A 25881-nucleotide genomic window follows, 5' to 3' on the forward strand; every position below is an offset into this window, starting at 1 on the left:
CATTGTTTACATGTATGCTGCACCCTCTACCTTAAAACTCCTGGACTCTGTTTACCATAGTGCTATTCGCTTTGTTACAGGAGACGCTTTCAGGACCCACCACTGTAACTTATACAAGAATGTTGGTTGGTCCCCTCTAGCAGACAGGAGGGAAAAACACTGTCTTTTATTTGTTTATAAAGCCTTAGTGGGAAAACTGCCTAATTATCTCATGTCACTTTTAAAATTAAAATCCATCTGTCATAATACACGGTCACAGAGCCTCATCTCCCTTGAAATCCCCCTTACAAAAACTAATATAGGTAAAATAGCTTTTAAGTTCTTTGCTTCCCATAAATGGAACACTATTCAAGTGGAGTTGAAATTAACCAAGTATTTGTCTGTCAACCAATTTAAGAGCCTTTTAGATAATAAGGATGTGCCTCAATGCTGTTGTTTTAAATGATTCTCTGATTTAATTTTTTTACTTTATGTTATTTTATTTATTTATTTTTTATACTTAATTTCTGAGTTGTTTAATGTGTTTTTTTTTAATTTATTTTGTCTGTTTTGTTTTGTTATGGTTTGTTTATTTATTGTTCTTCTGTACTATGTAGCCTCAATCAGGGCATTGCTGCAAAAGAGCCCTGTGCTCAGTCAATTTCTCCCTGAATAAACAATGATGATGATGATTTCAGCTGATTTACACATTACTGAATTGAAATGCAGCTTCTTTCTGGCAATTGGAAATTTTGAGATATAATGGATTTCCAAAGCTTTAAAGAGCAGCTGATTGAAAATGCCGACTTTCATTTCCACCCGTTTTTTTTTTTTTTTTTTTAATATTTAGTTTTTCTTGCACCTGAAAGTCTAAGAATGGTCCGTTCAAGCAACAGACGTCAAATGATCCCAGTTTACGTCATAATGGTGAGGACAGAGTAGCGCTCATGTCACCCTTGGCGAAAATTCTATTTCACATCACTTGTTGCCACTTCTCATTCAGGACACACACACACACTGGCTTTTCAGCAGATAGTTTAGATTTTTGTTACATTTACATCTTAATTTGATATTATTTTGTATTTTAATTTCAGGACGTTTTATTTCAGCGTTTTATTCCTTTCTGGCAATTGGACATTTTGAGATATAATGGATTTCCAAAGCCTTAAAAAGCAGCTGGATGAACTCCACGATGAAAACAAGGAGATGAAAAATATGATGCAGCAGCTCCTGACAGAACGCCAGAAGTGGAATCAAAACACCAGGACCCAGACCTGCACCTCGGCGATTACACATGTCATACACATGCACTTATAGTGAGGCTGCTTGTTAAGTTAAGTTAAGATTAAAATCTTTTTGCTCTAAAGGGAAGTTGTACTGTAATCTGGTAGGAGGTGGTTGTGTGAGTGTTACATGTCGTAGGCGGCATCCATGTTTGATGGCATGTTCCCTTCTCCATCTCTGCAGTCTCAGCATCAGCTGCTTCATCCTCATCCCGTTTCCCCGCCAGACCTCAATCCCAAGATGCCTTGCAGCTCACATGTGCGCCGCATGATGCAGGCCTTCATGGCCGGTGTGGCATCTGGTCACCAGGAGGTGCTGCCTCCCATACCCCCACAACAGCAGCCGCAGCACCTCAGAGCCACCTGCTCCTCCTCCTACTGCTCTTTCTTGCCTGCAGTTGTCCAGGGCGACCCAGCCTTGCCACAGCTGTTGCTAGGCGAGAGAGCATCCTCCTTAAAAACCTGGTGCCCCACGTCCCAGAGGCAGGAGAAAAAAGACAGGCCTTGACCATGCCCATCCACTGGAGCCACTCCCCCACAAAGCAGCTCCTGGTGGCGTTGCCAACGGCAGCAGTGTCTCCATGGCACCCACTTCACCTGTTGTCTCCAAAGCAACTGCCGTCAGTCAGAAGAAAGTGAGGAAGATCAAGGCCAGGACTGTGTCAAAGCTGTTCAACAGCAGTCCCCAGGACAACAAAAACAACAGTGGCCAAAATCATAACGAGTGCATGCTGGAGTCCGTAAATAACCTGCAGGAGGTGCAGAGATTAGGGAGCGCATTAGTCATGAGGCCCTGCGTGTCGCTGAGGAGATCAGACACACCAGTCTCCGTGGTAACAGTGGCCTCAACCGCTCTGTAAGTGTCTGCACAGAAATCTCGGCGGGTAGCCTCCGCCCTGTGCACATCAGGACCCCGTTGGAGCTGCACACTCTGCCCTTGCTCAGGACCCTGCGTCTTCCCACTGCCCCCGCACCCCCACAGCAACCAATAGCGAACAGTTCCGCAGTAGACTGCCTCGCCTCAAGAAGGTCATTCTGTATAGCTACTGCTGTGGAAGGTGAGTAGTGAAGAATGTTATACACACAATCAAATACCCCTACTGGCGCGCTCTGTCAGACTGTAGTCAATTGCATCCTGCGCTTGTGTTCACTGTTTATCGAAGTTAAACTAAGGGAAGTAAAATTTTAGAGAAGTTAAACTTAAAGTCAAATTAAATTCTTAAATTAAACCTAAGCTAATTTAAGTTATGGTAAGGTAAGTTAGGTTAAGTTACACTTTTGTTTTAAAGTCAACTACTAAGTTACACTTTTGTTTTAAAAAACTACAATGGCGAGCAATTTATTAACTGTCCTTCAGCTACTGCAGGAGTGGATGGAAGAAGAGACGTCTCGGATGGAAGGGGACAGGCGCCGGAGCAGAGCCTACCGCAGAAGGAGACACAGGTTGGCAGCGCACTCCTTTAAAGTGGCATTATGCAGTAATTGTACTTCAGGATTAGGGTTAGGATAAGCAGTTTTAGCTTAAAATAACAGCTTTAAAAAAATTGGGGCGCTACAATGACTTTTAATGTGGAGAATCGCCTCCGTGCCATTGCCATACCAGGGTCCGTAGGCATATTACTGCTGGTTTGCCTGAAGCCGCCCGGTTTCTACTGTCTGCCGAACTAGTAAGTAGCTTATTTGCCGTCTTGCTTTGTCTTGTGTTGCACTAGCTCGATGTTTGACTGTGTTAAGACAATTGTTTACTAACTAGTTTGTCATAATGTCAAAGTCAGCACATTTCAAGAGATTTCGTTAGTTTTAGCCGCTAGCATATCGTTAGCGATTAGCAATTGATCCGTTATGCTACTTTAAGGTACGTTTTTAGACATCATTTTACAATACAATCCGTGATTTTCGTAAAATGTCAATTATCACCATATGTGACATAACTCTGCTATTGGCGATAGTATGTAGTTACCGTCAAGACACAATCGCCACATACGTTGCATTTTGGCCGCCATACAAAAGAGGAGAAAAGGCAAAGGCGGCAGTTTTAACCATGGAGCAGCCAGATGAGACTTGGGGGGAATTCTTTGTGAAGGTCCTGAAGACATATGGTGAGACGGATTGACTTTTAAGTGAAATATGAAATAAGCTGATCTTGACAGGCAAAAATAATAGATAACATTACAATGTGCATACAAACGGATTTAATCTGATTATTTACTTTCAGCCTGGGAACACTGCTTTTTCTTAACACATTCAATAATCTTTCCCTTTGTCTTGCCAGTATTTTACAACTAGCGTAATTCATGTATTCATTTTAAAAATGTCTTTCATTCTTTAATAATTTCTTGCACTGGATTTCCCACCATTGCCAAACAACAAGGTTACTTACTTATGAAGTCTCTTAAAATGCAGATACTTACGAAGCAGCCAGAAGGAAACTTCCAAAGGCAATGAGGAAAAACTCCCTCACCTCTGAGGATGAGGGAGGAAAAAGAGAGATAATGTAAGAACTGGGCAGTAAACATTATATAAACTATCAACAAAACAATTCAAGTCCACTGTATCTTAAAGTTATGTTTCTATTACAGGCCTTCTATGAAACTTAAGGAGCAGTCAGGTATGCACCTGTCCAAACAGAGGTATACAAAAGCTTTTATTCTTTGATCTCAGACAGCTGATAACAAAGACAGTCAGGCTAGATAACAGCCTCTCCAACAACTCCAACATTGTGCAGTAGTTTATGCCTTTTTATGTTTTTATTTGTTCTACAGAATCTCTGCAAAAAAAACACCGCCGTCACAGCCACTGCTCCACCAACCCCCCATATGTGTCCGAATGACACAGGTACAAACCATTTGTAATTTCACTACGACCAAACTAAATCTGACTTTGATGTGTTACTCAGTGACCGAGGGAAGTCGGTCACAGGGCAGCCGTGAGTTTGACAGCCCTGGTGTAGACTAAGTGTTGTGACTATCTCCATCCTACAGACCGTGATCTTCTGGGCACCATTACACGGGCACTGGAGGAGCTGAAGGCGCAGGTTGCTGAGGACCTCGAAAGAGTCGAGGAAATACTTAATGAAAAGTCTCAAAAGAAAGCGCTGGTATGGTCATAACTATCAACAATCTATAACTATAATCCCTATAAATAAATTAGCTAGGCTCTGATTCAAATGAACAGTTATTTTTTTATTTTCTTATCTGTAGACTGCATACCTCACAACCCTTGGTGGTACCAACCCCGAGGATGTCATTAGGCGAATGATGCGCCACATCATGATGGACAATTTTGCTAAACAATTCTATTGGCTGGGGAGAGGGGGGAAAAACCGCATGCGTTTTCGGTTAAAGTGTTTGCAGCAAGCTAACAGTAATAGTCGAGAGCTTCAGTTAAGACCTACAATATTCTGTTTGACCTCACAGCATTCGTGTAGCATATAAACAACAAACCGAGTCGATTAGACATATACAAAGTCGTGTAGATAACCTTTATTTACATAAAATATTTCCCAGTAACAGAGTCCCGAGACTCTGCCATCTTGTTTCAATATTTTTGATTACTCCCGCCCCTATGAGTTACGTTGGCTTCCAAATCACACACACGCCGAACTGATTGGCTCTCAGCAGGCAGCAAATCGCTCTAATTTGCATAAAGTAAAAAAATGCCCAACTTTAAGCAGGCAGCAAAGACGATTTTTTCCTCAGTAGGCAGCAAATCGCTTCCATTCTATCCCAATGAAAGCAGCACGATAACGTGTGCCGTGGACACCCACCGTAAGAGGTGTGTAACCAAATCAATTAATTCCTGACATATCTTGTGAGTGTGCATCTAATGATCTTTGTATTCATGGGTACCAAAGACGTCACTTCGGTGAAGCCTGCCGTCATCTTTGTGCCCGACTCAACCATTATTCCCGTTGTATTATAAGATTTTTGTACCCAATAGTAGCTAGGTAGTCATATATAATAATATAATAACAATAATATTAATAATTGTAATACTAGTATTGTTTTTTATCGATAGGTTCTTCAAATTTACACTTTTTAAGTGTAGTATTTTCTAATTCTAGTGGTTAGTTAGTTAGCTATCATAGTTAGCTAGCGAACAGTCATGACTACGAACATAGCACATCTAAATGAGACAGAAAGACAGCGATATTTAGAAAAAACATTGATTATTGGCCGCGATCCATATTTATTACCTTCAACTTTATTTTGTCCCTTAACATCTGCCCCAACTGTCTTTTCCTGCAATCCATCCCCATACACCGGAGATAGCCTGAAGGCTTTCAAGATTACAGATGCATATCAATATGCAGTTGCAGGATGGGTGAACAACACCAAGAAATGGCATCTGGAGAAAAACAATGTGTATGTCATCACAGGACATCTTAGTAATTCAAACAGCGATTATCAACCAATTTATTTTAGTGGTGGTTAAGAGTGCCAATGTGGGCTAGCTAGGTATAGCTAAAGCCTTTAGTAAAGGGCTAAACAGCTCGCTAGCTATTAGCACTCTAGCTTGCTCAGGAGAGTTTAGCTCTGATAAGACACAGCAATTATTCACGATTGTATCAACGTGCTGCATTTCACTTAACATGTCAGTCATTCCCAGGCTCTGAACACAAAATCAACATGTCCATGGATATTGGTGCAGGAAGATACAAAGTGTTGACTGCACAATCTGAAATTAGATGTTGGCTGCCAGTTGTCTTATTTGCAGCCAACCATTTATTCCGCTAAATCTTTTGGTATACAATGAAATAGTTTCTTTGGGTTAATTTTGCGACTATTGTCGCATCCATCAGCACAACATATGCAGGGAATTTTTTACTTTCTGTGGGTTGTGACCGACTATTGTCTATGTTGTGACCGCCTCTCAGCTAGACTTTCGGACACAAATATGGCGGCGCTTAAACGTAGTGACGTCACATGGTATCCATGAATTGCTGTACTGCATTGCCAAGAGTTAAATAAAGCTGTTACCTGTTTTAGGTGCGTCGGCTGTACAAAACGTGACGGTCAGTGACTGTGAGGTGGCAAAAAAACTGGCTGAAGTACAGTGGGGACAGGAGTGGAGGGAGGAAGAGGAGAGCAGTGAGACCGCAAGGAGGAAAGCACAGCCTTCATGATCCTTCAGCTTTAAAGAAAATTAAGACAAAATGAGTCATGACATGCAGGTGCTGCAGTACATTACGTACTTGTGATAAATGACTCGGGTCACTGGTTATTCTTTTTTGAATAAAAAATACACTTGACGAGTACAATAAAACCAAAATATACACCAGTATGTTCAAAAGAAATAATACTAACACGTACATGCTCTTAACACGCACACATCTCTATCCTCAACACTTGTGCTCACAGGATACCAGTATGGCTAAATCCGCTAGGTGAAACATGACACAATTCACTTTAATAAAGCCTGTATGCAACAAAATTTCCTAGCAAAATACATTAACTTCTACATTAACTACAACACCTCACACTATTCACTCCATAAGCCAAAACAGGATTGCATTTTACAAATGTGAACTTAAATTTAGCGACACCTACGAATGACAGAGCGACCTGGCTAATTCACATGTGGTCAGGATCTACAAACATTCTTACCCAAATGTACTCATCCATTCATATAAATTAAATATATATAGTATTTCATTGTTATTACCGTATTTTAAGATAAATGTCCCACTTACAAGCAATATTAACGAAGAACCACCAACTCTGCCTCACACCATCCACCTTCTCCGATGCATCGCGTTCTCACTCCTGTCTAATTACCCAGAATTCACTACAAACCAACCCAGGAACGACAACATGATGTCAATGTAGTTTTCCTGCTTTTGAAGGAGACATGTCCCATTACAACTTAGAAGACATAAAACAACCTCAAAATATGACCCGGTTATACAATTACGCGCAGCTCCTGGCAACACAAATCATGCAAGCCACTGAAATGAATATTCGCAGATTCTAACCCTATATCGCCAAACATTACCTGCAGCCGAATGTCTACCAATCTGTAGGTCTAATGATCATCTTCTTTATGCCAGGTGATGATCCGGTGTCCAGTGACAGCAGCAGCATGGAAGACGGCTCTGATGCGGACTAGCCAAGAATCATTTATTTATTTGTTTGTTCGTTTGCTTTGTTTCTTGTAGTCTTCAATAAATTATTGTTACCTGTAGGTAACTGCTGATGAGCCCGCAGAGCTGCGACAGTATTACAAGCTGTCAGAGATCTTCCCCAACCTATTTGGATGCATTCCCAGATAGCAGGGAGAGGTTGGCCCAACGTTGTCAATGGTTGGCAACGTCAGAGTTGGAATTCCAACCTTGGGCCAACATTGAACCAACGTCAGCAGCTCAACCAACAATGTCAAATCGGTTATACGCCAACGTTGGCAATTGGTTATAAGCCAACAAAACCCCACTCTCACTATTAGCCGACGTTGGCCCAATGTGTACCCGACGGCCAAAATTAAGTTGGCCCATTGTTGGCATGCGAGGTAATGCCAACGTCTGTGACAACATTGGGCCAACCACTCTCTGCTATCTGGGTTAAATGTGGCGGCAAGCTGGTCCAGGACACCCTCCTACGTACTTCGGCTCAATTGTCATTTTCCTTCGATGGGAATGAAATTAAGTATGATCGTCTTTGGATGATGGGACATTGTAATACCTTATCCTGTGACATCGAAATAGACATAGGATGGACTTGAATTATGACATTGAATAGACATCGGGTGGACTTCTGTAAGATCATAGAAAGCCCAAATAGCTTTGGTTTAACAAAAACTAAGCTAAAGTTGGCAATTGGTTATAAGCCAACCAAAACCCCACTCTCATTAGCCAAAATTACGTTGGCCCATTGTTGGCATGTGACGTAACGCCAACGTCTGTGACAACGTTGGGCCAATCTCTCCCTGCTATCTGGGACAGTATGTAGTTTAAGTTACCGTCGACGTTCCTGAGGTAAATACAGTGCAGTGTCTAGCTGGCACGTAGTCGCTTACGATAGCTACGTACATACTTCCGTGATTTTCATAAAATGTCAATTATCACCGTATGTGACATATCTCTACTATTGGCGATAGTATGTAGTTACCGTCGATGTTCCTGAGGTAAATACAGTGCAGTGTCTAGCTGGCACGTAGTCGCTTACGATAGCTACCGCTAATAACTATTCGTTATTTTTGTAAATTTTTAAGGTTTGGGTCTTCTTTAGGAATTATATTTAATGAGATACAGTTACAAACATTTACATATTATGGTACATTTACAGTAATGTTCATTGCCCATGTCAAATGGATGAATGAATGAATAAATAGCATCTTTGATGAACTGTTTAACATCATTTACATGTCATCTATTTCAGAGGGGCGCACAAACTTCAATTCCAAGACTGTTTGATCTGTGCCAATATTCTGTTTTTCCCGAAACTAAGACAGTATTTAGTTTAATTCACGAGTGACTTTCACTCCTCTGTATCTTTTGCAAAGATGAAACGAGTAGCTGTCGGCAGAGATAACGTATTTCCTAAAGGATCAGTATTGAAACCGGAAGTCGTCACTTTACTCCGGTCTCTGGTTGGATAAAACTTGTCACATGTCCTGAACATAAACGGACAAGGACCTTTGATTTATTCTTTAGGAATCATGTCGATGCCTGACTTTTAATGTTGTGTCACGTTAACATTAATAGCGATTGAATTACACTTGTGTTGGTGTATTCGCTAGCGGTAAATACATGTTAATAACTTGAATGACTGATTAAGGATATATGTTACACATCACAAACACACGTAATCGATGTGTGATAATTAGGTAATAGGTAGCTAGCTAACAATTGAATTACAGTTGTGTAGGTGTAATCGCAAGCGGTAAATAAACATAAATAACTTGAATGACTGATAAAAGATAAATGTTACACATCACAAACGCACACAATCAATGGGTTTTGGGGGGGATGAGGTAATTGGTTATCTTAAATTACAGTATCTTAGGCGAGCTAATTTACCTAGCTAGCTATTCAGTGTTTGGGCTGGTTAGCTCAAGCAGTATCTTACGCGAGCTAATTTACCTAGCTAACTAGCTAGCAATTGAATTACACTTGTGTCAATGCAATCGCTAGCGGTAAATACACGTAAATGACTTGAATGACTGAGAAAGGATATATGTTACACATCACAAACACACACAATCGATGGGTTTTGGGGGAAATGAGGTAATTGGTTAGCCTAAATTATAGTATCATACCGGAATTAACAGTGCTAGTGTGGGTTTCATACCTGCTAGGGTGCTCATGTCTACTAGGGCCCGTCATAGGCGCCATTTTGTCTGTCGCGTTTTGACGTATCGACTCCTCATTCGTTAACCTCTGCTCGCGGAGTTCAAGGGCGTAGCTGTTGAATATATGCCTATGTAAAATATATTAAAAAAAGAGGACCTGATCACGTTAATGCGGCCAGTCAACTGATGAGTTTCGGGGGCACAGTCGCTAATGACAGTAGGCTAGCTACAAAACACTTTACCAAAAGAAATGTACTGTACCCTCACGCAAAAAAATGAATAATTTAATCAGACTTACGAGTTTCCTACTGTTAATACGTCTGCCTCACCACATCTACGTTTATCTGTCAGTCTGCCTCAGGGTAGCTGTGGCTACTGATGTAGCTTACCACCACCGGTATGACTGTGTATGAATGACTACTGGACTCTGGACTTTGTAAAGCGACTTCGGGTATTTAGAGAAGCGCTATATAAGATTGAATGATTATTATTATTATTAGTATTGTTATTATTATTATTGATCAACCATAGCGAATGTCATCCAACATTTTTAGGCGCGCAGCGGTGCCCTGGCTATTTACCTCAGGTACCTTTACAATGGTAAACCGTAGTATTAATACCCATTGCACCCGTTGTAGTCAAGTAATGTCCACGTCTGTGTAGCGGCAAATAACACCAAGTCACACTGTGATTGAAGGTTGTTATCGTTTTGTTTTGTTAGTTAGTTTAGCTAACGGAAGCTACACGAGCTAACCAGCTAGCGAAACCGTTAGCTGGCTAGCTTGCGAAAACCGTTAGCTGGCTAGCTTGCGAAAACCGTTACGCTAGCCACCTACACACACACACACACACACACACACAGCCGTATAGGCTGTGTATCTGGTTATTGGGGTGGCCCTTAAAAGGGCCGTTGTGTGGCTCAGAGGACCAATTTGACAACGTCAATTATATTGGCCATGAGCAGGGAGTTGCCCAGAGGGTTAAGGTGAACCCCGTCCCTCCGGAAAACAGGCATAGAGTGACGGAGGTTGGTGTGCCTCACGAAGCTCATGCCCATATCCCGAAGGTAGGAGTCCACCGCCTTATTAACATGACTCCTCGCCTGGTTGAGGCGCCCCGGGGCGTCACAAGTCCCCCTCATCCAAACCCTCCGCTTGCAAATGTTGGAAAATACAACCTGGGCACCAGGGAACAGAGCCACCACCAACGCAAGGTCATACTTGACCCTGTGGATGAGGTCTGAGCCCTTGGTGAACCCCAGGTCATTTCCTCCAACATGAATGAGGAGGACCTGTGGTGCGACCCGAAGTCTTTTCTGGGACTCCAACAAGGGGATCAGTTGGCCCTACCGCATATCTCTCTGTCCTAGCCACTCCACATTGGCAGGCAAAGATAAGTTCGGGTCACCTTGAGCCCGAGAATTGCTCTCAAGCCAGAAAACCCATAAATCGCCCACGAACCAAATTGTTGGCAACTCAGTCATCATCGTAATTATGAGGAAATGTCCGTGACCTTGTATTTAAAGTCATTTGTGCTCATCCTTACACATTAGAGATGTATTATATGATTGGATTAAATATTGGCCGTTTAATGATGATTGGTGTATGTGGGATTCGACAGACTGTCATTGGTCAGAACACCGTCGAACTTTTCATTATACACTGCAGCAACAATTTTACTTGCCACTCTCTGAGTACCTGCGCTACCTGTTTTTGCTGAGCCAAGCTGTCATTGATTTACACTACTGCTTTGAACTTCGACTTTGACTGCAACTTCAACTTTGACTTAACGCATTTTTACTTCGTTGTATTTTGAGTGCCACTGTAGTCTTGCTGGGTTAGTTATGGCTGCACGAGTCACTTTTGGGTGAAGTATGAAGTGTTTGGTGGTTAACAACAACTGAACGAGCTAAGGAATGAACAGGTTGAAGAAAAGGCAAGAAACAGAAAAGTGCGCAAACTCACCGAAAAAAAATCCAAGGTAAGGTCAACTAATGTACGAAAGGTGAAATGTGATGTAAAGTTAAAACATTGTGGTAAACTCATCTTTGACATGTGCTGCTAAGCTAGCATCAGGTCTATCCAATGTATGTAGCTAGCTCCATCCGATGGATGTTAACTGAGGAAGCCATCCTTGATCTAATGTTACATATTGATTTATATCAACTATTTTGCTGAAATACCATATTATGCATTAACTGTACTATATCAGAGTTTATTTGGTGATATTTATGTCGAATGGCAGATTGGCCTCAGATTTTGTCACTTATAGCCCTTGAAGCTAGCATTGGGTATATCCAATATCTAGTTCTGTCTTTGACCTTGTTCATATTTCGATGAAAGCTGTACAAATTATAGATTAAAAAACTAATGTACAGCTTGTTTGTCCTTTGATTGTAGGTAATGTTAGCTAAAAGAAAGGTGAAATGTGATGTAAAGTTAAAACATTGTGGTAAACTCATCTTTAACTGACATGTGCTGCTAAGCTAGCATCAGGTCTATCCAATGTAGCTAGCTCCGTCCGATGATGGTAGCTAACGTAAGTTAAATGGATGTTAGCTGTGAGGAAGCCATCCTTGATCTAATGTTAGAACATTGTGGTACATATTGATTTATATTCAACTATTTTGCCGAAATACCATATTATGCATTAACTGTACTATATCAGAGTTTATTTGGTGATATTTATGTCGAATGGCAGATTAGCCTCAGCTTTTGTCACTTTTTGACCTTGTTCATATTTTGATGAAAGCTGTACAAATTATAGATTAAAATACTAATGTACGAATGTTAACTAGCTAGCTTGTTTGTCCTTGTAATGTTAGCTAAACGAAAGGTGAAATGTGATGTAAAGTTAAAACAGTGTGGTAAACTCATCTTTAACTGACATGTGCTGCTAAGCTAGCATCAGGTCTATCCAGTGTAGCTAGCTCAGTCCGATGATGGGAGCTAACGTAAGTTAAATGGATGTTAGCTGTGAGGAAGCCATCCTTGATCTAATGTTAGAACATTGTGGTAGGTACATGTTGATTTATATTCAACTCAGGGTTTGAAGCAAAAAAAAAATCCTAAACCTGAACTTTTTTGTGTGTTGGGGGGGGGGTCGTGTCCCGTGGCATGGACACATTCGCAGGGTCAAAAAAAAAAATATTTAGAAATGAATGATTGCAGATAATGGTGGGACTTTTGAAACTGCAATCCCAAGAAAGGTCAGCAATAGTACTCCACCTCACTACAATATGGTACTAACACATGTAGCATTCACAATTTCTTTTGATATTAAGTTTTGCTGCTAAGCTTGTCCTTGAAAGGTTACAAGATGACCTACAATCACAAGGTGACATGTTATAAGGGTATGTCAGTGGAAGAAGAAGATTTGATTTGCAACCATTTCATTGAGGATATATGAAAAAGGACAGCGATTTACTTTTTAAACTGTTGAAGTGCAACAGTGAACTGTAGATAATAATGTAGTTTTATATTGCAACATTTCCATAATTACTTTGTTATTAGAAAATATATCAATAAAACAAATAACAAACAAAACATTAAAATGTTACAAGAACTGGTATCTTTAATGTTGGTAAATAAATACAAAACAGGACTTTGTCCATGTACTTGTTGGTGGCTTCGTCGACATTTAAGGAAAACATGCGGGTTTTTTTTTTGCTTTTCCGAAATACCTCTTTTAAACTCTGGTGTTATGCCGTGTTTTAAAATAGCGGCATGCTGATTGGATATTGACAGTTTACACACGTCACACACACGGTCAGTTATTGATGCCGGTACATCAGTTGTGGATGTTGCTCCCGGTAAAGGCGTTGTGTGTTGGAGAGCTAGTTGCATATATTAGCTTTCTCCAGCACAAAGTGCAGAACCAAGCACCTGCTTCTCTTAACTTCTTACGCCAGCTACCAAAAGGCTTACTGTCCTTCCCTTCCCATCTCTTGTATCCATGCCCAACGCCATTTATTTTCATGAACTTACTTTCCATCTTACTCTCCTTTGGTGTGATGTCTCTACTCGGGCATCTACGCTAGGCAGAGCGATAGAGAAAAGTCGGCGTTTGAAGCACATTTTCCCAAGACCCGCCTCAATCTACTTCTGATTGGCTAATAATGTTATTTTGAGAGCGGGAGAGTTGTGCTGCTTTCATTTCATTGGCAGACGAACTCATAAACTCGAAAGTGATGGTGATGATATCGAGACATGTTTTTTTTTTATATATATATATATATATATATATAAAATATTTTTTTTCGCAGCCAAACTCCGCACGCCGGAAATCCGGCACGGTGCCGGAATACTTCAATCCCTGTCAACTATTTTGCCGAAATACCATATTATGCATTAACTGTACTACATCAGAATGGCAGATTAGCCTCAGATTGTGTCACTTATAGCCCTTTAAGCTAGCATTGGGTATATCCAATATCTAGCTCTGTCTTTGACCTTGTTCATATTTTCGATGAAAGCTGTACAAATTATAGATTAAAAAAAAAAAAAAAACAGATTAACACTGACATCAAGGGATTAGAATAATGTCCTACAGAGCAAGTGTCTTTTATATAAGACTAGATTGTACCATTAGAATGTACTCTCAAACCCCTGACCTTTCTACCCTTGCAGTTTCTCCTGGGATCAGGAGCTAACGAACAAACAGGTTGAAGAAAAGACAGGTGCGCGAACTCAACGAATGAGCAAAATAAAAAAATCCAAGGTAAGGTCAACATTGGGTATATCCAATAGCTGGCTCTGTCTTTGACCTTGTTCATATTTCGATGAAAGCTGTACAAATTATTATTATTATTATTATTTTTTAAACAGATTAACACTGACATCATGGGATTAGAATAATGTCCTGCAAGTGTCTTTTATATAAGACTAGATTGTACCATTACAATATACTCTCAAACCCCTGACCTTTCTACCGTTGCAGTTTCTCCTGGGATCAGGAGCTAACGAACGAACTAACAGTTTGAAGAAAAGACAAGTGCGCGAACTGATGACACGAAGGGAACTTTAGCCACTACACACACATACAGACCGTTTTTGCCACACATACAGATCGTCAGAGCTTTTGCCACACAACGGTCTGCCATACGGAAGTTTCCCCCACACATTCTTTCAGTCTAGCTACACGGATTTTTCTGTGCTCGTTCTTTGTTTGTTTATGTAACTTTGTTTGATAGTAAAGCATGTAACAAAACACATTTACAATAAAATATACTGTGATATATCATACCGTTGTGCTGTGTTTATCTGTAGTTTTAAAATTGGTTTACCTTAAACAGGTTTGTTATAGCTGTTAATTTTAAAGCAAATTACCGTAAACAAGTTTATATTATGTTATTTTTAAAGCAAATTACCGTAAACAGATTAATATTATAGCTGTTATTTTTAAAGCAAATTACCGTAAACAGATTTATATTATGGCTGTTATTTTTAAAGCAAATTACCGTAAAACATACGGTGACAATGTATAAGACATTACGGTATGCTTTTTGGCAACCATACTTTTTACGGTGAAATACTGGCAGCTGTGGTTGCCAGAAATTCACCGTAAAAAATACGGTGACAATGTATAGGACATTACGGTATGCTTTTTGGCAACCGTATTTTTTACGGTGAATTTCTGGCAACCACAGCTGCCAGTATTTCACCGTAAATTTTACGTTTTTTTTTTTTTTTTTACAGTGTGTTGCTATGTGAACGATGTTTGTGTGTTCCAAACTTTCATTGCTTCCCGATCTGGTGGGCGTCAAAATAAAAGTCCTATTCACCGTTGACACTGGTATCAAACACATTAAATGACGTGAACATACAAACAATTCAACTTAAGTTACCAAAACACATAAAACATATTATGGGTAGAACAATGTACATTATCGCATTCTCTCTCTTCCTAAAGGTAGCCTATATTGCATGATACTACATTTGTACACGCACAAGCACACACTGATTGAAAGGAATGTGTGACTGTAATATCTCATGACAAGATTAGCAGATTTCCCTGCTGAGTGTCTCAGTATATTTTATATGTTTTATAGTTTGTTTTTATGAATTTGCATGTGTAATAAGTCTTATGCATACACTGTTTTGTCTAGATTTCAATCACAGATACTGTATGACTTAATTCATTAATTAGTTAGTTAGGCATATAATGTATGTATAAATATATTTCCACCTGAAGCTAGGCTCGGCTAACATGTTTACTTTAGACCAACTATGGGTTTTAAGCTAATATAGGCTAGGCTACACTAACGTATTTGCTTTGGGCAGATGGTGGTTATTTAACAAAGGCTACATTGATTATGCTTTCATATTTACTTTGAAGAATGGAGTTTCATTAAAGCAGCACAAAGGAGGAATTGCTAATGAGATGCTAGCGGCTAAACCTAGCAAAACCTGTTTTGATTTGATTACCTTGACACTATGACAAACTAGTGAGTCAACAACTTTCCTAACACAGTCAAAAATCAAGCAAGTGCAACACAAGACAAAGCAAGACGGCAGTTACTTACTAGTCCGGCAGAGAGTAGTACCTGAGTGGCTTCCAGAAACCTACATAGTGCAGTAATATGCCTACGGACCCTGGCAGAGGTCATTCTCCATATTAAACGTCATTGTTGCGCCCCAATTTTTTAAACTGTTATTTTAAGGTAAAATTGCTAATCCTAACCCTAACCCTGAAGTACAATTGCTACATACTGTTACTTTAAGAGAAAATATGGTAACATGTTTACCTTGGGCGAATGGTGTATGTTGGTAGGCTAGGCTTTACTTTAGACAAAGGCTGTGTCTCATATCGAGTACTTTACGAAGTACACTGCAATACAGGCGTAGTGTGCCATACGAACTTACATGTTTAGTGCGTTCCGTCACTGATTAGTGTTGTCTCGAATGGAATACGTCACACAGCCTTTGTCTAAAGTAAAGCCTAGCCTACCACGTTAACCACTTGACGGAACATCGGAAATCTGCCAGCCTTTTACCCATATATCTGTGCGCCAGCTCCCTCCGGCCAACTGGAAAGTTTAAACAAAGATGGCGGTCCAAACTCCGCTGTCGACCGTGTTTTGTATGTAAATGTAAAAATTTTGGCCGTTTTCTCGCTTAGATTTTTCAAAAGTTACCGAGAAATAGACACTGTACTATCCGATAACAGTTATTGTAACCAGCAATAATGGTTGAAGTGATTTGCGAGGCGTCAGTCAGCCAACTTTCCAAACTGAAAAGCTGCCAAAACATTACATTTTGGAGCTTAGCTGTATATAGATAAGGGGTTCTCAACCTTTTCTACTCCAAGGCCCACCTATTCGTATTTGTAACAGGGTGGGGCCCAACAGACACCCCGCTTTTTTTAGCTAATCTATATTCCATTCTAATTAATAAGCGATTGTTATGTGTCACAAAAAGCAACATCAGCATCTGCTACAGGTGGGAGGGGGTCAGCCCTATGTTCCCACATTTCTAAGGATTTTTTTTTTTCACTGACAATTTAGAAAATTATGCCCTATGTTCCCACAGATCTATGTTCCCAGATTTATTTTGAAAAATGAGTCCCGATGTTCCCACAGTCCTATGTTCCCACATTTCTAGATTTTTCTGAAAATTAAACCCTATGGTCCCACATTTCCTGTTAGGCCCCAGCCGTTTTCATGACAAAAACACCAACAAATGCATGCCTAAAGTAAATGATCAATTCCTCCACAATTATACAGTCGATCGCCATTTTGAAAAAAATCGCGGACCCGCCCGCGGGTTAGGGTTATAGGTTAGGGTTAGGTTAGGGTAAGATGAACTGTAGGAACATAGGCCCTAATTTTGTAATGAATATTACAAATGTGGGAACATAAGACCTCATTTTGAAAAAGCTCTTAGAAATGTGGGAACATAGGGCTGATTGGGCTGTGGGAACATAGGCACGCTCCCGGTGGGAGCCTAGAAATTAATACAAGAAAATCTAACTCTAGATATTGCACATCAAAATTGTATTGTGCACCAGAAAACAACATAAAACCGCACAGAGCATTTTAGGCCAAAAGGGATTTATTATCCAAAAGAGTTTTGAAACCAAGCATTTCTGGGCAGTGGTTCGAGTTGGTAGCTCTCCACAGAATCTCTTGTAGAATACCTCTCCAATGATAACGCACAAAAAACAGCTGTAATGCAGCGTTACTGATGTTCGTCGACTCGTCTAACTTGTTTTAAAAGGAACGGGCTACCTTTCATCCAGGACCTGGTTCTGTATGTGAGTGCTGGATGTCCCATCTCCAATGTCGATTCAGATTTGAAGGTTTGAGCGGAGGGCCTCATTTGACAGCTTTAAAACGCAATCGTCATACTGCGCCCTGGGCTCAACATCGTCACCTCCATTCACAAAACCAAATTTAATATAATCAGGGTTGTATTTACGCTGAATTTGAATAGTTTTCGGTAGTATGACATTACCAGTGCTGTCATTCCTTCGCTTAAGAAACTTCAATTTTTCCGCTAATATGGCCACAGAGTAAACCTTAACTGGGCGCCTCAACTTGATGACGCTGTAAAGTTCGAACATGATGAGATATTGTTTTCATGATCTGACTGTTATGTGTTTAAAACATCGAATTTCAATCATACATTTTAATAATATTGGTCCTCATTCTCGAACGCAGAACAAAATCTGGCATTCATGAAAGTTTTCTCGTCTGGGTTTCGTTCCTAACTTAGCCCAGAATTTAAGAACGCTAAATAGCAGTTGTAAATCAACCAGATTTTTCTTAAGGGCTGAATTTGTGAGAAATCATTGGTGATTGCGTTCACATCAATTCTACAGACATCCTCGGATTTAAATAATCATAATACAAATAAATACAAGAATATTTGTATCATGTTGTTGGCCTTTGTCTTCTTTGGAAAACCCTTGGGGTTCTCACCCGGTGCTTTCAAGGAGGCAAGCTGGACTTACAGTTCAGCAATCTCCTTCTGCATCCGTTTCTCACCAGCATGCAGCGCATCGGAGAACTGACTATTGAAGTCAAACTCATCTGCACTGTAGTCGCAGGCATGGTGGTATTTAGCCCTCGCAGTGGGCAGCTTTTTTTTAAGCGCCCGGGGACCAGGTGAGATGAACCGTCTGTCTTGGTCAGGGGCCGACAAAGAGTGTTCTGTTCTTTTGCATGTTTTTTTCTGTTAGGGTTTTTAGTGGAGGAAACCCCTTGTGAACACGGGGAGAACATGCAAACTCCGCACAGAAAGGCCCGGGAGATAGCCCACCTGAGCACTGAAGGTCTGGGGAGGACCTGCCCCCCAGAGCCAACAGCGCCCCATGGTGGAATAACCCTTGTTGGCAAGCACAGACGTCAGACTTTTCTTGTAGTTGGTCACCAGGTTTACACACATCTCAGATCCTCTCCAAATTCTTAAGGTTGCGTTTTCAATGGGAGGGAATGAGGTTCAAGCCCAATATTCCACGTTACATGGCCCCATCCATAGTCCCCTTGATGCAGTGGAGTCATCCTGTACCCTTGGCAGAGAAACAGCCCCAAAGCATAATGTTTCCACCTCCATGCTTGATGGTGGGGATGGTGTTTTTGGGGTCATATTCAGCATTCTTCCCCCTCCAAACGCGGCAAGTCGAGTTGATGCCAAAGAGCCTGATTTTGGTCTCATCTGACCACATCCTGTCTCCCAATCCTCCTTAGAATCATTCAAGTGTTCATTGGCAAACTTCAGACGGCCCTGTACATGTGCTTCCTTGAGCAGGGGGACCTTGCGAGTGCTGCAGTACTTTAAACCATTACATAGGCGTAGTGTGTTGCCAATGGTTTTCTTGGTGACTGTGGTCCCAGCTGCCTTGAGATCATTCACAAGCTCCCCCTGTGTAGTTCTGGGGTTATTCTGCACCTTTCGGATGATCACCGATACCGCACAAGGGGATATCTTGCATGGAGCCCCAGACCTAGAGCGATTGACAGTTGTTTGGTGTTGCTTCCATTTACGAATAATCGCACCAATAGTTTTCTGCTTCTCACCAAGCTGCTTGCCGATGGTTTTGTAACCCATTCCAGCCTTGTGCCGGTCTACAATCTTATCTCTGACGTCCTTGGTCAACTCTTTGGTCTTGCCCATGGTGGTGAGGTTGAAGGTGTGAGGTATGATTCTTTGGACAGGTTTCTTTTATACACATCACCAGTTGAGATGAGGTGTACCTTGTTAGGCCTAATGAGGACTAATCTGTGTGCTTCTTGGGCACATAACTAGTCATTGGGAGCCAGAATTCTTGCTGTTTGCTTGGGGGTTCAAATACTTATTTTCTGCATTAAATACAAATAAAGTCATAAATGTTATAAAATGCAGTTTTCTGGATTTGTTTGTTGATATTCTATTTCGCACTGTTAAAATACACCTACCATGACAATTATAGATCACACATTTCTTTGCAAGTGGCTAAACTTGCAAAATCGGCAGGGGTTCAAATACTTATTTTCCCCACTACCTTGTGATGTCATACTGGGGAGGGATGTACCAGTGTGGGGTGAGTTATTGGGGGTTGCCATTAATGAAGGGATGACTTGTGCCAATGATGATGCTGAAGTCAATGCATCATGCCCTGTTGTTACTCGCTCACAGAAGGTTTTGGAACCTCTACCCAAATTTGCAGATGATCTTTTCCAAGGTGTCACGGCGCCAGTGAAGCCTGTAAAAGTACTGTAATGGGTGTTCCTTTGAAAAGCTAGATACTCAAGGGTTAGAGGTTGAATGGGACGTACCACATGATATTGTTGAACTTCAAAGGAAAGATGTATCCTTGAAACCACTGTTTGAGAAGGCAGAAGCTAAGCTTAATGAGCAGTACTTTGTAAACAGGATCCATCACACTTCTAGTCTATCTCATCTAATTAATTATGCTATGTACAGTCTACCAACCTGTACTCCTCCAGAATGACATTTGCCTAACGACGCACACACTTATGCAGCCCTCTCCCCGTCTTCCTACACAGGCTATTAATCAATAACAATGTCCGAAACGTTCAAAACTAGACACAGCGCAATTCTATTTTCAATCTATTCTAATTCGATTTATTTTTTTTAAAGAAAGAAAGATAAAGATAATTGCCAATGACATCAGCCAAATACAGCTTGTTAAAAAAAAAAACTCCAGGAAGTTCTAATGCAGCTTGCAATTCCACAATGATCCTGATCTTTGAGCTTGCACAATGAGCCTTTGTTTTGGGTTCAAGATGTCCCAGGTCCATACAACCAGAAAAGCAACTTTCTTTTTTTTCATGCTGGTGGTTTGATCCTCAGGTGAGAAAATGCATGATTGCATGAGAAAATGTCAGAAATTACGTAAAGATCCTGATTCACAGTATGTCTAGATAGTTGTCTTTGTTTCTATTCATGCTTCATCTGTATGTGATTCAAGTGTCTGAAGGACAAGTTTGAACCTGAGGCCTCCCTGGACCTTGTGGACTACCTGGTTTCCCTGGAACTCCTGGAGTTTCTGGCCTGGATGGACCATGTGGCTTACCTGGAAAACCTGGCCGTGATGAATTCCTGGCATCAGTGGACCTCCTGGTCCCCCAGGAATCTGTACCTGTTCTGAAGGATGTGAGACAAGAACTTCTGGTTGGTAACTGAACCGTTACAGAGCAGTGTTTTCTACATTCACATTTAGTCATTTACCAGTGTGTGTGTGTGTGTGTGTGTGTGTGTTTGTGTGTGTCTACCAGATCAAAATGGACTGGCATTGATTGCTATAGTAGGATGTGTTCTTGCTGTCCTGGATGCTGCTGCCTTGATTGCTGTTATTTTCCAGATGAGGAAGAAGTGAGTAACAGCTGCAACTTTTGATAAAAATGAAATGTAAAGCTTTGTCTTCCAGTCGTCCATTTGTTCTAAAGAGAACCTGATTTAAATAAATTCATAGGACCCTCATAAATTCAAAGAAATCTGATTGACAGTTTTTCATGAAGACTAACCACATAAATAACTAACTCTCAGTATCTAAGCCTTAACATGAAGGTTAGATACAATACAGGCTTTAGTCATGAAATACTTAAGAACCTAAATCTTCATTTGAAAACTGCCTCTATTTGTTTCTTTCTTTAGGAGAAATACATGTGAGAGACTCCCAGGTGCTGTCTCCCTATTTTGAACTATTCTTTGTTGAACTAGTCAGTCGTCATGGCAGTGAACTTCAACAAATAAGAAACTTTCATGCACTATTCTCTGTCATGTAATCTGCGTCATGTCTTACTTCTAAGTTTATTGTTTTGGTGCAATATGAATGAAATTGTATTAAATTGAATTAAGTTCCAGCATGTGCAGCTTTATTTTTAAGTCAGTTATATCTATCTCTCTAAATGTAAAAACTATCCGTGAAGATAGTTGCCCTCTGTTCGGGCTTCATCTTCTATCAGGAACATGTGTCAGCCTATTGGAACTGGAGGTGGATAGTTAGTTGTGTTTCCAGCTTGCTGTGAAATTGTGTGCTGTGCCTTTTTGATTTGCTGTGTTTTGTGAAATGTATCACCCTTTTATATTCACTGTTCCACACTGTGATCTTCGATTTACGTGCACCATGTGAAGCGCATAGAAACACTATTCTCCAACAGACTTCTCCTTGGGGCTCACTGATCACTCTATTGCTTCACCTGGACTAATTAACGGGACACTTACCTACCAACCTATCTGCGGGAGCGAGGGGCAAAGAGGGGAGTACAAAAAAGAGGAAACAACGGACGTACCTCAGACACGGCAGGGACAACGAGACGGTGGCAGACGAACGAGCGGCTGCAACGGATGGAAACGGACGAGAGCACGCCATCTTCACAAGGAGCTGCCGTTGTTGGGTGATCGATACGCACACTTCCTAAACTAAGGGACGTAAGCCTTTCTTGACGTTTTAAACGTTCTATTGCTGCGACTACGTGGCCTATATAGTGTGTTTATATTGTGCCTGTTTATCCGAGGGTTGCTGATTCCCACTTCCGGATTGTAACTACACCTTCCATCGGTACGACGAGAAGCCAACGTGAATTACAACTCAACGCCCCCAATATGCAGCCTAAAGGAAAGTAAAACATCTACTCCCATCCTATTGTGTTGCATATTGAACCGACTGAGTTGTAATTGTTCCTTTTGTGTTGGCGTGGGTGGCTGGGCTGAGAGGCCGTGACTGACGTCACTGGGGAATTCCAGGGAAGCCCTTCGTCGGAAGGGGGCGTCGGCCACGACGTCACTCCAAGCCCTCTGCAGGCTACACTGGAAAGATCACGGCTGGATTTACTACAAACGAACCCCAGCTGCCGGACAGCTTGTGACTGGACTTTCCTTGTGGACATTTACCTTGTTTTAAAAGACTGCTTTTAAAACATAAATTATCTTTGACTTGTTTTAACAAATAAAACTATTTTTGTAATTAAATACTGTTGGTACTTCTGTGTCCTGGGCATTCGTACAATTAAGGAGGGGTCATACGGCTGACACATGCTTATGAAACCACATGTCCTTTTATTTATATTTCCAGAGTCCTGATATGGACCCTCCTGATGATACATACACAGCTCTGAATCATCCCAGAACAAGATCACCTGATTATCAGAATCTTGAAGTAAGTCAACTCACATAATCAGGCTGATAATTGGATGGGTGGATGGACGTTACTTTAACAACTTAGGCATGTCATTATCCACACTGACACTTAACATTGTTTCTGTTTCATGGTGCTAGCATTTCAGGAATCCACCAAGAGCACGTGTCCGAAGCCATCGATGAATACTGAAGCCTCTGCAAACTCCAGCTGATGTTGAACTTGCATAACTCCATACACCTTCAGATAGCAACCAACAGGGGACAGTGTTTTACAAACATAGACACTTGTGTGTGTGAATATGTGCGTGCCTGCGCACGTGTGTGTGCATACAATGTATTTGGGGGGGATTTAGACAGGTTATATAACTGAGATTACTAAATTAAGAACAAGTGAATAACATGTGGACTGAATTAATCACGTATTAATGTTTGAAATCACCTCATAATTCAAATTCTCTGTAAATTATAAGCCCATTAAAACATTACCACATAGAGCATGTAGACATGCATTTCTTATTGTTTACGTGATAATATGAATGACATTATTTGTTTCACACATGTACAGGAGGTGATGTTTCTGAGGTCGAGTGAGTAGCAGAAGTAGTCGATGAGACTCATGGCCACTGCAGCAAACCGTAGCCTATTTACTGTTAGATTTGACCAAAAAAACAAAAACTATTGGGACATAAATATAAGAAACAAAGTAGCAAAATACTTAAAGTAATAAAATAAAGATACAACCTTGTCATTAAATGCTGATTAATGTACTGCTTAGGGCATGTAGTTAAAATAAATAAATCAATACAGCTTCTGTGCTACCACGACACGACTGAGAGATGTGGTGCAGGCACATAAGATACTATTAATTGAAACACATTAGTTGTAAAGTCGTGCTAAGGGTCACGGAAAAAAAATATCTTTGTGTCCATGTACACAAATCAATACATTACATTTTTTTACTTTCATGAACTGCCATTGGCTGTTGTTCTACAAGTGCGCAAACGATGGATAAACGTAATTAAATGTTTTTTTTTATCTTTATGTATTTGTTTTTGTTCATATCACAAGTTGGACAACTTCACAGAGATGTGAGTTGCGTATCACGCAAACATTGTAGGCATCGCAAATTTCTAAAACATGGATAGATTTTCCCTAAGGGTAACAAGCCTTCTTAAAGTTGTTCTATTTCTTTCTTTATTTGTTTCTACTTAATTTTGCAGTGACATAAGTGCCGTAAGAAAGGGGGTCAGCTATATTTTTTTTATTCTCTCTGAACAATTGCGAAATTGGTGTAGTTTGACATACCACACTAAAGCATAGAAATAAAACCTAGGCTAACAACGTTGGTGCAGCATTGATGTGTTAGGCCTGCTGATGTTTTAGAGCATTACATGTCAAAATGAAGTACACTGAAGTAAGATCATTTCGTTCGTGTTATTATAAAGCAGTGTTCTTGGGCTTTTACTTTGAATTTGTACTGTCTCCCATCCAGAAATCGAGACTGAAAGCGATCTTCTTTATTTAGGCTAGTTTTACACTGCTGCTACGCAACACCTGAAACTTTAAAGTTCTATTTGCAGGTGCGCCTCTTATTTCACACATTAAGCCACAGACATGAGCCAAGCATAACCCAACTGCTGTAACCAGGTTAGCATGGTATACACACCCAAACACAGCGACACTTAATGGTAATAAAATCTTACCTTTATATGGCCCACTGAAAGTTATCAACATATCACACAGTTAGGTCCACTCTTATTTGTTCTATTCGAAATAACTCTAACTCATAAACAAAAGTCAGGAGGCTGGATGTGTAGATCTGAAGTTTACGGCTGTCTTTCTGTCCAGCAATAGAGTTGGTCCATGGAGCATCTTAGTGTGTGTGTGCTGAGCAAGCTGTTTTAAAGGCACCTACTGCAATTGTGTGTGTGGCAGTGGCCAATCAGAATTGGTTTCACTTTCGGCTTCTGGTCTAACATCAGCCAGTCTTAGGGTGACCGCTCCTGCTGCTCAAACATTCCCGGGCCTCCTCTACACGCCCACTTGACATTTTTTTCTCATTCACAGTCCAGTCAGCGAGCTATAACACAGCGGTAATCGGCTATTTTTCTAAAAAGAAATAGTGAGAGATGCCAAGTACACTTTAATTCTGGAAGTAGACCTCTCGCCTCTCTCGGCTGTTTTGACATTATGTTTCCTTTATTTATGTAAAGCACATTTAATTGCCTCTGCGTATGAAATGTGCTGTATAAAAACACTTGCCTTGTCTTACCTTGAAATAACAAGTCACATGACAAATAATCAGATGCAAACAATGAATTATCTGTGCAATGAAATGGCGCGCATACCGATCCTAACATAGATGACACCCAATAAGGCAACCCAAGAAGGGCTGCTTTGGCCTTGATCTGGTCCTGGGGCATTTCTAGTTATTGAAAAGATCAGGGTTTGCCTGAGGATTCTTCTTTTTTTTTTTTTTTTAAAGGAGACTGGCATTGGTAAATTGATATCTACCTAGATATTAAGATTACATGCATGACAAAAGAGGAAACAATTGTGTCTCTATATAGCCTTTATGTATGTGTTTTGTTCCTTAAAGTAGCACTATGCAACAATTTGACGCTTTTTGAGGTATGGTTTTATACGCAACTAGTTTTGGTACCATCCTCAAATTCATTTTGATAGTATATGGTCATGTGAAGAGAGGATAAACACTTGTGTTTTTCCCACTAGCCGTAGTTCTGTGTTCC

The 25881-nt window shown here is 40.6% G+C and overlaps 2 long non-coding RNA genes across 2 annotated transcripts; both read left to right on the forward strand.

Annotated features, from left to right (window-relative positions):
* The first annotated feature begins 1362 nt into the window (after window positions 1-1362).
* On the forward strand, window positions 1363-3752 carry LOC122128737. The gene is made up of 3 exons (XR_006151591.1): window positions 1363-2320; window positions 2620-2705; window positions 3666-3752. It is a non-coding gene; the product is annotated as an uncharacterized LOC122128737 (long non-coding RNA).
* A 7608-nt stretch (window positions 3753-11360) lies between these two features.
* LOC122128736 lies at window positions 11361-14919 on the forward strand. Its single transcript, XR_006151590.1, has 3 exons — window positions 11361-11528; window positions 14177-14267; window positions 14487-14919. It is a non-coding gene; the product is annotated as an uncharacterized LOC122128736 (long non-coding RNA).
* The last annotated feature ends 10962 nt before the right edge of the window (window positions 14920-25881 follow it).

Source organism: Clupea harengus, chromosome 24, assembly GCF_900700415.2.
Source record: "Clupea harengus chromosome 24, Ch_v2.0.2, whole genome shotgun sequence".
NCBI lineage: Eukaryota > Metazoa > Chordata > Actinopteri > Clupeiformes > Clupeidae > Clupea > Clupea harengus.